Below are 14,663 nucleotides of genomic sequence, written 5' to 3' on the forward strand. Positions count from 1 at the left end.
CACCCTGCATTCCTCCCATTCCTCCCTCCTCCCCATGTGACCGGAGACCTGCATACAAGGCCAAGTCAGGGTCTGAAGAAATCGTTATAGTTAATCCATCAGGCGTCACTTGACCATTTCCCCCCCCACTCGCTCCCTCTCTGTACTTTTCAATGATTCCTGTGGACCTGTCTTTAATCCACACGTTCGGACAGATAGCAACATTTAAAGCTAATCCCTTATATGGTGTTTGACCTTTCACCTCTGCTCCGTAGACTACCCAGACTACACTGTCCTGTCCATCCTATTACAGGGAAGCTGAAGAGAAACATTCCTCCAAACAAATGTGAGCCAGAAGGTTTGAACTTAAACTCACTCCATGGACTTAAATGCAGCTAAACATTCACGGCAACACAGAAAGGCCTCCGTCTTTGTTTCTTTTAGCGATGTGCATTCATCAGCTGAAGCAACTCTCATCTCCTCCTCTGTAATTAACGCTCAATTGGTTTAATATGTGCTTTATTTGCGGGGTTTATAGGAGGGAGCGTTTGTGTTAAATTTAAAGAGTTTTTTTTTAAGGAGGGAGAAGAGAGGCAACGGAACAAACCATCCTGCACTGGACTTTAATAACTGCGGGGAACCAGATGGTCGCTGGTTCAAGTCCCGGTGTGGACCAAGTCTGGTAGCTGGAGAGGTGCCAGTTCACTTCCTGAGCACTGCCCTTGAGCAAGGCATTGCACCCCCCACCTGCCCTCACTCTGACATCTCTCCATTAGTGCACTTCTATAGGATCCTGTTTGTGCATGTGCATCTATACCTAAAGCACTTAGAAACCCTTAGGACAACATAGCTGCAGATACATCCAGTCAAACGGTGATCACACACACACACACACACACACACACACACACACACACACACACACACACTTACACATACAGAGTAATTATTTGTCCACCTGGGGAAATTGATTTGAGGTATCGTACATAACCACAGATCTATGTGTGGCTTTCTGGTTTGGCTTTAATACAGACTTAGTCACAGTAACTACAATATAACATTATTTTTAAGAAGCATTACACTCGTTTGGACAAAGTAGACGTTGTCCCAGAGAAGCCCAGGAAGCTGTAATCCAGGATGAGGCTGACTAATTGGGCATGGCTGAGGGTGATGAACCTTTGTGTTATTACCACTGCACGAGTCGTATTACTAACCTCCAATCCCCACATACTCTGTGAGCGCCGCGATCCGTCAGGGGCCGGGGTTTGGCTACGTCGGACGGAGACCTGGCCCACTGGATCCGTTTCTGGAGCGTGAGCGTGGCCATGATCAACTGTACACACATCACAGGAGAACTACAAGATCACGTGGGAATAACGAGGAAAAACATGCAGACAACATGTTGCTTTCGCTGTGGAAACACAATGATTGACTAGAGTGGCAGCTAACTAAGGCGTAGTGCATGCCGCTGATGGACCGCGGCTCGCCCTGAGTATGTTGAAATCGCGGATGAAGGCATGATGTCCTGACCATTCAATGTGAGCGTGTCGTAAAACAGGCTTACCTCGCCATCCTTTATAACTATAACCACTGTGCTCAGTGTAGTTTTTCCTCGGGGGATGTCGGATGTTACACCGCTAAAGAAACAGGATTGTTTGTGAGATATTGTGTGTTCGCAGAATGGAGAACATATTTAGACATTTAGATGCATATCACACTGCAGAGTCTTCCACGAGGAGGAGCAGATGTGTCGCATCAGGACGCAGTTGTAGAGTGATTATGTGAACATGGTAATGAGGGTAATTACTGCAAATATTTTTGTCTGCAGAGTAAAGGTATCTGGCTCAGATTGAGACCGACACTTCTTAGCTGAAGGCAGATGTGTTAGAGGAACCCTGGGGTGTGTGTGTGTGTGTGTGTGTGTATGTGTGTGTGTGTGTGATATAGTCTAACAGGGAGGGAGCTGATACCTGACTCGTTGTCAGGGTTATGTCGGTATTATCTTCAGTCTGCGTGTGGATATGATGGAACTGCAGAGGGTCGGATTTCTCCTCTTTTTGTCGACATGTCGTTCTGTTTCGTTCCGTTTTTGTCTCTAAGTCAAATCCGACACGTATGAAGCGGCCCACAGAGAAGAATCAAGTCAAAGTGAGAGAGCCTCTGTGAGTGGATGTGCTGGTTATGACATGTTGAGTTTAGTGTTTTCTCCAGCACCGTGTCTACTCGGTGAATTGTGTGCTGAAGCCAGAGCTGGTGCGTCTCTCAGGCCTGTGTGCGTGTGTGTGTGTGTGCGTGTTTGTGTGTTTGTGTGTTACTTTGGCAGCAGCCAGCGCTGTTGTGTCCCAGTGGTCAGGTGGCGAGACAGTGGGGAAGATTATATCACCCTGGAAATGTGTCCTCTAATTCGCCGCTGTTTTCACCTTCATTCTCTTTTTATCTTTCCTTCCCGTCTTATTTATTGTATCTCACTCTGGAGAACACAGCGCCACCTCGTTACTTCATGTAAATATGAACCATTACTAAAGCTTTGGTAGGTTTTATGTCCCGTCTCTCAGTTAACACACGAGAAGGTTTCTTATGAAAAACCAAATTACTCTCTCATCAAATATCCTGCTGACCATGAAAAGGAAATAAAAACCTGTACTTAACCGCGTCCTGATTACTTTTTACCCAAGTATTGATACGCTTGATGACAATCATTTCTTAAACCCTAGCAGAAAGAAAAAGCAGTAGTCCTCACCTCACTTTCCCCCTATCATGATAAAGCTGCTGGTGTCGGGCCGTTGAATTTTGGAACTGCAATCGTTTAAAATACTAGGATGACGAGGCAAAGCGTTAAAAAATGTGGTTTAAATGAGCGTTTTCATTAAGATTAAGTTGAGTGCAACGCATGCAAATATTGTAAAGTGGGTAAGATCATGAAGGTCATGAGACAAATATAACATGTCTAAAATCTGAAGCAGGCACACATCAGTGGCTTCCACATCTTTCTGCTTGGTGCAGCCTTTTTTATTCTTTTCTCCTTCAGTGAGTCTCATTTTTTACATGTTTTCATCTCCTCTTCATCATAAGAGAATTGAGATTTAGGTTTCCACAATAGAAAGTAAAATAGTGTCTCCTGCTCAGTTCTGTTGGAGGAGGAGGAGGAGGAGGAGGAGGAGGAGGAGGAGGAGAGCGTAGACAGTGTTACAGCAGACAAGAGTTGAGCATCATGCTCTTCTCTGCTTCCATCAGTTAGTTTGGTTTTAAAGTCAGTTTGTGTTTGATCAGAACTTGTCTTGTTAAGTTTACAGTCTGCCAATCTCTCACTCTCACGCTCACTATCACATTGCTATGTGCGCAGTGACACAGCTAATTAACTCAAGTGCATTGAGCGCTTTGAGTAGTCAGACGACTGGACTTTGGGGATGAAGCGTTTGTGTGCCTTCATAGGCATGCAAAAGTTACTTTTATGTCTCTTACAGATGTCGAGAAGAGGGTTTGACACAGCTCAAATATTTGTGCAATGTAGACGGACTGTAGGCGTGCAGGACTTTCCCATAACTTCTGTTAATTTAAATCAAGGCTTCACCCTCTATCGGCTGCCTACAACTTCTAATTTTGTTGTCTTGGTATCGAAACAGGTATTGCAATCGTTTGTTACTGGCATCAAGTAAAAATTTGAAAATCTGGTGTTGTGTCCTCCCCTAACTCTACCAATCCCCACTGCTGAAGGTAATTCAGGCTATGATGTAAACAGTGATGCAACCTCATTGGCCACGTTGATGTTCAGAACGGTCTGCATGCTCCTTCAAATTAAAAAATCTCTAAAACGGTCACAGTGGTTTCTTGGCATGTCTCTTATGCATCAGTGTTCATAGTCAAAAGAGCTCGTCCTTGTTCATGCAGCGGCTGATTGTTATTGTAAGCTTTAATTCCAGATACATTGTTTAATATCGTCGTGCCAGAGACTGCGCCCCATGCCAGCACGCCGTGTCACTGCAGCGGTGCATGACCAGTCAGAACATGTTTACACACCCTGGATTGTAACAACAGGCTGCTGCACATGGCACACGTCCACATACGACACAGACAGAGGTGACTGCTTAGCCCGATAATGAAACCAACACCCGCTGATGGAACAGAGACTCTTACCAGTGCTTGGGACACTTGCTCCTGATCCTGATCCTGATCCTGATCCTGATCCTGATCCTGATCCTGATCCTGATCCTGCTGCTGCTGATGTTGTGCAGAGGAAGTGTACACGGGTAAACGGAAGCTAGGATCTTACAGTGTGGCCAGCCCGAACAACAAACATCTGAGGAATGTCACAGAGCTGCAGCCTCCTTCTTCTCTCTCTCCTCTCCTTCATGCCCACCCCCCCCCCCCAAAAAAAAGTCCTTTTAGACGTCAGGCTCAGTGGCTTCTGTTTGACTTTTGAGTCGCCTTAAATCAAGTTTTTCTCTCTCTCTCTCTCTCTCTCTCTCTCTCTCTCTCTCTCTCTCTGGATTGTGTGAAAATAATCAGTCACTTTTTCCGTCCTTTACAGACAAGACAAGAATGTAATTATTTGTAGATCAAGCAAAAACAACATTTTAAAACAAGTGCCACATTATACCAGTTTACAGTTAAAACAGGCTGTATCCGGAGACTCATACATGTAGGTGGTTAAAAGAAGAGATCAGATTTCAGTTTCTTTTTTCGAGTATTGCGTAAACTGGCTTCTCTCATCAGAGTCACATATACTTAATTTATCCCCAAGCAGAAACTCGGGTGTTGCCGTTGCTTTTCATGCAGAATATAAGCTTGAAGAAATGAAGGAAGAATGAGAAAAAAGTAAGAAATATGTAAAATATGTGTTTCACAATAAAAGCATACAAAAAAAGACCTACTGAAGGTGTAGAGTAATAGATTCAGGGCGTCTGGGTTAAGACTGAAGCCCAGAATTTCTGTAAGGTGTGTCCTAGAAATGCCAATAAACCAGCGGGATGTCATGAGTGCAGTTTTCTCGATGAGGTAGTTTGAAATGTAGTTTGTTCCCGCCCATCAAGGGCTTATTTATTAAGGAACAGATATCACAACAATGCAAAAAAACAAAACATTGTCTGTAAGTTTCTGATTAGTTACCTTAAAGGAAACAAAAGAAAGACACCAAAGTCATGTCATCCTGCATCCCAATTTAGTGGAGTGACAACTTCTAAAGAGCAGGAACAAGAAAACTGACAGGACAGGCGATATAACACTCAATGGAAATGGCGCTGATGAATCTAAAGATTGGCAGGAACATCAGAATCCTTTGATAGAAAAATCACCGAGCACACTGAATGAATCAGGACGCTCCGTCTCTGTAGAAAGGAAGCTGCTTTAACTGCTCTCTGCTGTTACAAGAGGCCGTAAATGATCTGCTGGCAGCCTCAGGACAGACACACGGTAATGAGATGGTGATGCTTTTAAGGTCACAACCATTGTTGCCAGATAGTTAAAACATACAAAGTTGTTACAAATGTTGAGTTGAATTGGTCGGCTGACCTGTTAGGATATTATTCAGTGTTTTAGATTGAATGGTACCAAAAACTGCACACAGCCCGTCTCAGACCGCCATATTTACGCCACTGTGTAATGGGGGGACGAAGTGATCCTCACTCTGTACCGTCTTCAGAGGTAGGAACAGGCGTTACAGAAGCTGCTTCAGCAAAGCCATGTGGCCATGCTTCTGCAACGTCGGAACTCAATGTGAATTCACAGAGTTGGACACCACTATGATGTTGTCGCGGTATCAATATGAATGCACATAGACGTGATGATGGCTGGGCTTAGTTAAGGTGTCTGTCAGTCTCTGCGGGTAAAATGTCAAAAGGCCTACATGTACAAATGAAAGCTTTTATGCACAAACCTTCTCAACGATAAAATGCATAAAAAAACCTTTGTGGTGGTAAAATGGCTGATGATGTGTTTGTGTGCTGCACAGCGGACCTTCCCTGTGACACTGATAGAGGCTGCCAGTCCCACTCGGCTCCCCGCCGCCGCGCAGCTCGCCGCTGCCCTTTGGCACCTCATTTCCATTTGTTGCCAGCCGAAGGCAAATATGCCCACCTGCCCTCCTTTGTATGTGGCCCTGCTTCAAATCGTCACTGGATTATCTTATTGTCTCCTCGCAGAGCCAAAGGCCACCGGCCATTTGCATCTGAGAGGTGGAGCAGGGAGTGCCCCTGTGCAGTGTGAGCGAGGGTGTCGCTGTGTGTGGCGGTGAGGAGAGAGAGAGAGAGAGGAGCAGATCAGAGAGCAGCCCTGTCTATTTGCCAGTTAATAGATGAAGAGCAGACCGAGAGGGGAGTGGGAGGGAAAGGTGGAGACACAGAGAGAGATGATTAAAAGATCTTGTGGCTTTTTGTCAGCTTACAACATCAACCCTCCCTCCTTTAAGACTCTCTGCAAACATGACTAAGACAGACAGAGAGAGAGAGAGAGCGAGAGATAGAAGATCCCGCTCATCTCGTTAATTAACATGATATGCTGACAACATCTTGTTATTTTGAAGGTTTTTTAACTAAATGATGATTCATTTAATTAATCATCAAGCAAACAAATAAGATGAGGAACATTGAATTGCTCAGAAGAATATGCATGTCCATTAGCTCATACTCAGCGAGCTGCTGACTGCTGATGACTTAATCACTCGCAGTATTTTCTGCTACTCAACGCTGGCCTTGGGGTTCATCCTCTTTTAAAAGTGCAAGCAGTATATTGCTGAAGGGAAGATGACTCTTTAGAATCACTGGAAGACTTAAAGCAGGTTGAACTTACTTTTAATGGACACCGTATATCATGGAGAAGTGTCCCTGAGGGGTCCCTCAGGGGGGGTTCCCGGGGACTTTGGTAAAGTAAGGAAGGGCTTTCCAATGAAATCGTATTTTTACTAAGATTTAATTTGGAGCTAAATTGAGACACACAGCTTCAAACGTGTGATCCTTAAAGTCTTTGCACTGACTGCTTTCAGTATCATCCAATAACAAGTATCGCTGTGGCTCAGTGGTAGAGTCGGTCGTCTCTCAGGTTGGGGGCTTGATCCCTAGCTCCTGCAGCCACATGTCTGATGTGTCCTTGGGCAAGACACTTAATCCCAAGTTTCTCCTGCTGCTTTGTCGTTGGTGTATGAATGTGTATGAATGGGATTAGTTACTTCTGATGGTCTCTTTACTCGGCAGCCTCTACCATCAGTGTGTGAATGTGTAGGTGAGACCTGTTGTCTAAAATCGCTTTGAGTATTCAGAATACGAGAAAAGAAATATACAAGCTCAAGTCTATATATGTTTGATATCTGCTGTGCAATGTTTTTGTTACCTTTAAGGCACACATGTTCATTTAAACAGACAGGTAAATAACACCAACCACGACTTAGAACACAACGTTTTGTCCTTTTCACACTTGCTTTTCATCGGCAATGAGATCTAACATGCTGGGTAATGAGCTTAAGACGTTCTGCTTGGTAGATGTTGTTTGTGGTGGACAGAGCGAGGTGTGCTGTTGTTTGTGCTTAACTAAGCTTGTGTAGTGTATCTTCACTTTCACTCCACACATGTGAGAGAGTAGTATCAATGTTTTCATCGGCCTCTCGGGGAGGGTGTGAACGTTAATATCTCCTAATTTGTTGCAGTGTTAATTTTGACAGCAAATTCTGATTTAGTCTTAGTCTTTTGAATAACACACCATTTAGTTTTAGTCATACTTCAGTCATCTGAAATCTTTTAGTCATAGTCTAGTTTTAGTCGACTAAATATTAGCAGATTTTAGTCGACTAAATGTTTCTTTGTTGAGCTGTTCTTCTAAGATTGCTCAATGTTTGTATAACAATATAAAAATAAACCCTTTTTTATGATCTCTTAGTCTTTTTCAGGGGTCTAAACATGTTCCTTTTTTTAAAAAAACATTTAAATATTCCCCCTACTAATATCATGATTTATTGAAAGATAATTGTTGAATCATTGTTCCTTCCCACCATAACAGCAGCAGCTGTTTGCAGGTTTTATGGTTTACTTCCCACATGCTGGGGTGTCGGGGCGCGCGTTTGCCTCACCAGCAGTCACTGGATGTTTGCACAAGAATTGGAATTGGCACACAATGCGTGTTTGTGTACGTCACATGTGTGGACAAGACAGTGAAAACTCCTGCACGCCTACACGCAGCCGTACAGACAGATCCAACAGGCTTGTGCAGCATTTTGTCACAGTGTAAGCTTTACTAAATCCTGTTCCCTTTGTGTGTGTGTGTGTGTGTGTGTGTGTCAGTGAGTGAGGCAGTGTGAGGTAACATGTCATGTGCTGTTGTTGTTTTCATTGATGTCACTTGGCCAAGCGCTAAACAAGCACCTGTTGAAATATGAGCGATCGTCTTTTGGCATTTACTCTGCAGCCTAATGTCTCGATGTTCATCTTGCAGTGTAGAAAATAACACAATTAGATCATTAAAGCATGCAGGATTATCTCCACTGCTCATGTGATTTGGTTTGTTGTGTTTACAACTGGACAGATTTGAGAATCAAGTGATATTTGAAGATATGTGAAGTCATGTTTTCATAGAAGACGAGTCATCCTGTTTATCACTGCTGCTCAGAAATGTGATCTCTTTTCATGTGATAGATTTTAAAGCCAACCAGTCGACACATTATCTGATAATCTTCTTAACCAATCAGCTGACACTGGGCAGTGCAATCCGTAATAAACATTGCATCTGTGAAGGATTGATTATAATGTGGTGTGATTGTGTTTGTGTGTGATGTACTTCTGTGTGTCGAGCCGCAGATGGCAGCCCTCTACCTCCGGCTCACGTGCCCTGCAAACACAGCCGTGTGTGAATGTGTGGTGTCAGGTTTTTCTCTGCGTGTGAGACGAGACAAGTGTGGTAGACTGAGATCATGTGGACGTCTGCAGAGCTCCACAACATATTTTGTTTGTGTTTGTATTTGTTGACCTCTCGCTTACTTTTCCTGTCCTTCACATACAGTATAAACTGTATGTGTATGTTACCACAGTGGTAGCAGGATGGCCTTTTTGGTTGGCTTCTAAACTGTTGTCATGACAGCACAGTCAACAACACTCTCATTGCTTCACAGGCTAATCAATTGATTGATGTCACAGTTTTCTCCCCTTACAGGACAGCCTTTTATTAACTGGGGTTGTAACAGTTCATCTGTGTAGATTGAGCTATAGATGAAGTAATGCCTTTATTTTGAAAATTCCCATGCAATGTTGCTTTGTTGAAGTTTGTCACCGGGCGTTTGGTCTGGTCTCACATCCATCTAAGATTGTCAATATACCAGAACTTTAAACTTAAATCCAATTCTGTGCAATGTTTTTGTTACCTTTAAGGCACACATGTTCATTTAAACAGACAGGTAAATAACACCAACCACGACTTAGAACACAACGTTTTGTCCTTTTCACACTTTGCTTTTCATCGGATTTAGCCAATGAGATCTAACATGCTGGGTAATGAGCTTAAGACGTTCTGCTTGGTAGATGTTGTTTGTGGTGGACGGAGCGAGGTGTGCTGTTGTTTGTGCTTAACTAAGCTTGTGTAGTGTATCTTCACTTTCACTCCACACATGTGAGAGAGTAGTATCAATGTTTTCATCGGCCTCTCGGGGAGGGTGTGAACGTTAATATCTCCTAATTTGTTTAGTCTTAGTCTTTTGAATAACACACCATTTAGTTTTAGTCATCTGAAATCTTTTAGTCATAGTCTAGTTTTAGTCGACTAAATATTAGCAGATTTTAGTCGACTAAATCTAAAGTGGACTTAGTCGACTAAATGTTTCTTTGTTGAGTGTTCTTCTAAGATTGCTCAATGTTTGTATAACAATATAAAAAGAAACCCTTTTTTATGATCTCTTCGTCTTTTTCAGGGGTCTAAACATGTTCCTTTTTTAAAAAAAAACATTTAAATATTTGTATTATAGGTAATATGTATTAACTTTAAACTTAAATCCAATTCTCGTAAAAAAATCAAATGATATTGATCCCTGCAAAAATAGGAGTCCTAAGCATCCAACGTTGTGTACTTTCTTGCTTTCAGTGACTGAAAAATGCAGACAAACGTCTTCACACTGTCTCGTCTGTGGCACTGCTCTCTCGCTCTTTGGTCCAGGGAAGCTTTTGATTACAAATATGACTGAACAAGGTATGAATGTTAAAGCTTTGGTACTTTCAATTTTCAGATAACGGAGACTGCATCGGTTTTAAACACATGGTATTTTTATATATGTTGTTCCTTTTATTTTTATTGTAGAGACAGGACAGCGGATGGAGTCAGAAATCAGAGAGATATGGGAAGGGCATGCGGGAAATGAAGCCAAATTCGGACTCAAACTCGGGACGCTCGCTCCAGAGAACTGAAGCCTCTGTACATAGAGCATGCACACCAATATCGGATTATTGAGAATATTGACAACCTTACATCCATCACATGCCCCTGAATTTAATCCAATAGTAATTATATTGTTGACTAAAGATTCATTATGAAGCCGAGTGTTGACGACACTTTGATGTACACCTTTATTATAACCACTCAAACTGTTTTTAGTCCATTTCAATCAAGGTTTGCCACTTCTTCTAGTATTCTCCTTCATGCTGGGCTCATGTGGACTGCTGCCTGATTACCTGCTGTTTCTCACACACCCTCCTGTTTGTTGGTGTGACATGCCTTGCCCCAGGACTGGAGGGGGTTTAACACAACAAACAGCAAACCGTGCTCCTTCACAGACGTATACCGCAGTCAAGGGAGCCGAGTCAGAGCTGAGGACAGCTAAGCTCTTAAGTGTTACCTGTTTATATGCAGAGCAGAGCACGTTCACCACAAATAAACTCAACAAGGCACAGCATTAAAATATCACGATAAATGAGAAACCACTTCATGCAAACAAGCAGTACTTCCTCGTTCAACGTGCTTAGTTTTCTCCCCAAAGAGGGTCTGAGTATAATAGTCATGCTTTAACACCTTTCTAGTGCATTCAGTTTAAGTTAATTATCAGCTACTCTCAGATTATTGTAGTGATGAAAAGTCTGTTTTGGATTAAAGGAGCAATGTGTAACTCTGACACCTAGTGTTCAAAATGGGTACTGCAGTCCATATTCAAAACATTGTAGAGAGCTGTCTCCCCCCGCCCCCTCTTCTCTAGAGTCGATGCTCACACAGGTCACCATGTGGTGAACACTGAAGCTTCAGTGTTTATCCAGCTCTGCATCAGTCTGTAAACCTTTCTGTGTTCTAACCTCTCTCCATTTTTCAAAATCATCTCCAATATTGATGCTAGTTTGAGCACGTTTCTGCTCGTGGAGCTTATTAGAAACATGCAGAGGCTTTTTAGGTCGGGTACAATCACTTCTATCTGAACCACTTCTCTTGCCCGCTTCCATCACTGCAACACCTGTTGACCTGATAACTGCTCTCATATCTGGCAAACCGAGGGGCGTCCAAAACGGCTGTGGGGGGGGGGCCTTAAAACCGCCTACCTCCTCTGGTCCAAACAAATCCAGAGCATTCAGGACCAGAATCTAATCTTTTTCCTATATCGTGAAGCACGACATCTTATCACAAACTGAGTGAATTCTATACAGATTGTTTTTTTTCTTACAAATGCCTTGATGGAGTTTGGATGCTCATTGAAATGATGTGACTTGTAAATATATTCAGTTAGGTGATTATATGCCTGAAGCATTGGCCATAATCTGAGCTAACAACCCCACAGAAGGGACCTGCCACTTTTACTGCTGGACGAGCCTGCATTATTTAGTCCGCTGCATCAACAGAGTGGCCTCATTGAAAAGAAGGAGGTGGCCGTGTCGCTTCACGCAGTGCTAATGTCTTCAAAATGTAGCCTCAGACAAACCAGGTTTCTTGGGGTGAAGTTCCCTTTTATGTGCGGCTTAGTAAGCGGAACACTGTGTAGAAACATAAAGAGGGAGGTTTGTTGTAAGAAGACCGTAACATCCGATGATAACCGCTTCATTTGTCTTATTTAGTCTGCAGAAGTGTTGTATTAGCTTCTGCCAGATGAGAGAGAGCGCGGCTTGAATGCTCAGTAACTCAGACTGCCGGGGCCTTAGATGAACTCTACAATGAATTATTTTACAGGGCGAGTGCTGTAGATTGTGTCCGCCATGACTTACATTGTGGTCGCTTTAAGAAAAGGATTGCAACATGGCCGGTATATATACAGAGGGAAGGATTACAGAGATAAATGGCTCTTAAAAAATGTGCATATAGACCTGTAAGGTGTGATAGAAGACTTGGAAAAATCTGAGCATAGCCTCAAATTTCATGGCGGCAGCATCTCTGTGCAGGTTTTTGGTAGCACTGCTGAGGATAACAAAGTCTCTCTCTTGCTCTGACTCACCTTCATTAGCCTACTCGCTTCCAGCTGTAGAATATGGATATCATACATCCACAGCCGTTCCCTAACTAGCACCCACCACCTCATCTTTACAGAGTGTAAGATGAATGTCAAGCTCTGGGGGGCTTAGGGCATCTCTTCACTACGTAGGTGGTATTATCTTCTTGAAGTGCTCTCTCTCTCTCTCTTTCTCTCTCTTTCTCTCTCTCTCTCTCTCTCTCTCTCTCTCTCTCTCTCTATCTGCCTCACTCTCTCTCCTTGCCTTGTCTTTAATCCTCTGCAGAGTAGGTGTGCCAAAGAGAGAGAGAGAGAAGACTGATATTTGCTTAACCAAATCCTTGGAGGAGGCAACCCTCTTTGATCCACTTCCAAATTCACAGCGTCCTCTTCCATTTGGTCATTCGTCACTTGTGCTGTCTCTCACGCTCTCTCCATTTGTGCGACGTGTGTGTGTTTGTCTGTGTGTGATTTGAAGTGAGTGGAAACCCTGCAGACAATGGCCTGCATTTTTCTCTGCTCCCTTCTCTCCTAACCGTCTGCCTTGTCCTTGCTGTTTTTTTCCGTTTCTTCTTCAACTTGTCACTTTTGTTGGGTGGCGTTGAGGTCAGACTGGCACAGACAGGCGTTGTTGTTGTTAGCAAAGGAGCTGTGTGTGTGTGATGTGAGAGAGGGAGGGAGAGAGAAAAAAGAGTTAAGAAACTGATGTGGCTCAGCGTATTGGCTAGAAAGCCCTGGGTTAGTCCGGGCTTACCCCTTTGTTTTACACACAGCTCTTTTCACACTATATGAGCAGAGGATTCTCACTATCACCACCTGTGGGCACCGCTGTGTTCACATACCTACATCCTGGGATTTTCTAGTCCTCTAAACCTCAGATTCCTCTGAACATGTAGACACTTCATTAATAACTGGAGACATCAAAAACAATCACAGACATGCCGACTTAAGCTTTGCATTAAAAACACTGTGATGACAGGGACATGATGAACTTGTTGTTGAGGATCAGAACACTTTATTCTAGCTATAGAAAGATCTAAAAGCCTGTCAGTGTAGATAAACAATAACAGGACAAAAGAAAATCTGTCTGCGGTTTGTAGCTTGTAGATTTAAAGGAACAGTGTGTGACATTTTACACATCAGAAATCCAGTACAGTATATCCTGTGTAAATGTCTCTCTGAGGGCCCGCTCACACTAGGCTATCCGTTTGACTAGTCTGTGTGCTCCGGTACACTTCCTTGGTCCTGGCACACTTGGAAGAGGTGAACAGTTCATGCACAAGCACGGGTACACAGCATGGACAGCCTTCATTATGGAGAAATCCTGCAGTGTTATGGCTGTATCTAATTGAAATGACTCAAAATAAGACAAAGTCAGTACAGTAGCGTTCAAGTTCTCTGTGTTGTTCTCCGATGTGCGGATGCGGACAAGACAGCACTTTCCTTTTATTTTTTTTCTCGAGTCTGCCTGTCTTTTAATCTAAGCACGCTTCATGATCATATAAAGCCATGCATGTTTTGTGTTATGACATTCATGCTCTAGCATGGTATGGGAAAACTTTGCATAAAGTGTGAATGCACCCTAAGTTATCTTATAAAGAACTGTGAGCAAAAATTTTGAAGGAGTCCTGGACTTAACACAGAGCTAATGTCGTAAGCAGCAATCATCCTCTACATGCCAACTGATTTTTAAGCTGAAAGTCATCAATATATTTATTATTCTATGTTTAAATATCCTCACTTACTAAGAACGAAGTCTTAAAAACTTTATGATGTGGAAAAAGCTTGATTTAAATAGTTGTGCCAGGCCTCATGTATTCTAGGGATTCTCCTCGACCTGGCAGGCTTATCATATTATTTATTAAAGTTATAGAAAAATTGACTAATATGGAAAAATGATTGATTGTATTTCAGTGCTATTTGTTTTAGCCCTACTCATCTATGTGCCACTTATTGAAGATTTGAGTGCTTAATTTTATCTGGGAGAATTCACGTCAGTCTCCTCATTTTTGAGTGCAGCATGTTTTCATCAAATGGACTTGTTAGCCATCGGAGCGATTTGCTACAGCTTATGAGGCGTCTTTGTATCACCAGAGGGCGTAGGGATTAGCAGCTTCTTCTTTATCTATCTGTTGCTGCATCTTTTCCTATCAGCAGTGTGTGTCATGTTGAAGCAGAATAACAATGTAAGGAAGGAGAGGCTCCATTGTAGCCTTTCACAAAAACAGACGCCGGCTTTTTTCTATTCACACTTTCTCTCTCTACTTTCCTCTCCCTGCAAACTCTTCTTTTCTCTCTCTCTCTCTCTGTGAACAAAACA

At 42.9% G+C, this 14,663-nt stretch overlaps 1 protein-coding gene across 1 annotated transcript in view; it reads left to right on the plus strand.

Moving 5' to 3' along the window:
- Window positions 1–14,663, plus strand: part of med13a (mediator complex subunit 13a) — a 92,483-nt gene that overhangs the window by 35,288 nt on the left and 42,532 nt on the right. The window lies entirely within an intron of this gene.

The sequence above is a fragment of the Labrus bergylta genome, chromosome 14 (genome assembly GCF_963930695.1).
Source record: "Labrus bergylta chromosome 14, fLabBer1.1, whole genome shotgun sequence".
In the NCBI taxonomy this organism is placed as follows: domain Eukaryota; kingdom Metazoa; phylum Chordata; class Actinopteri; order Labriformes; family Labridae; genus Labrus; species Labrus bergylta.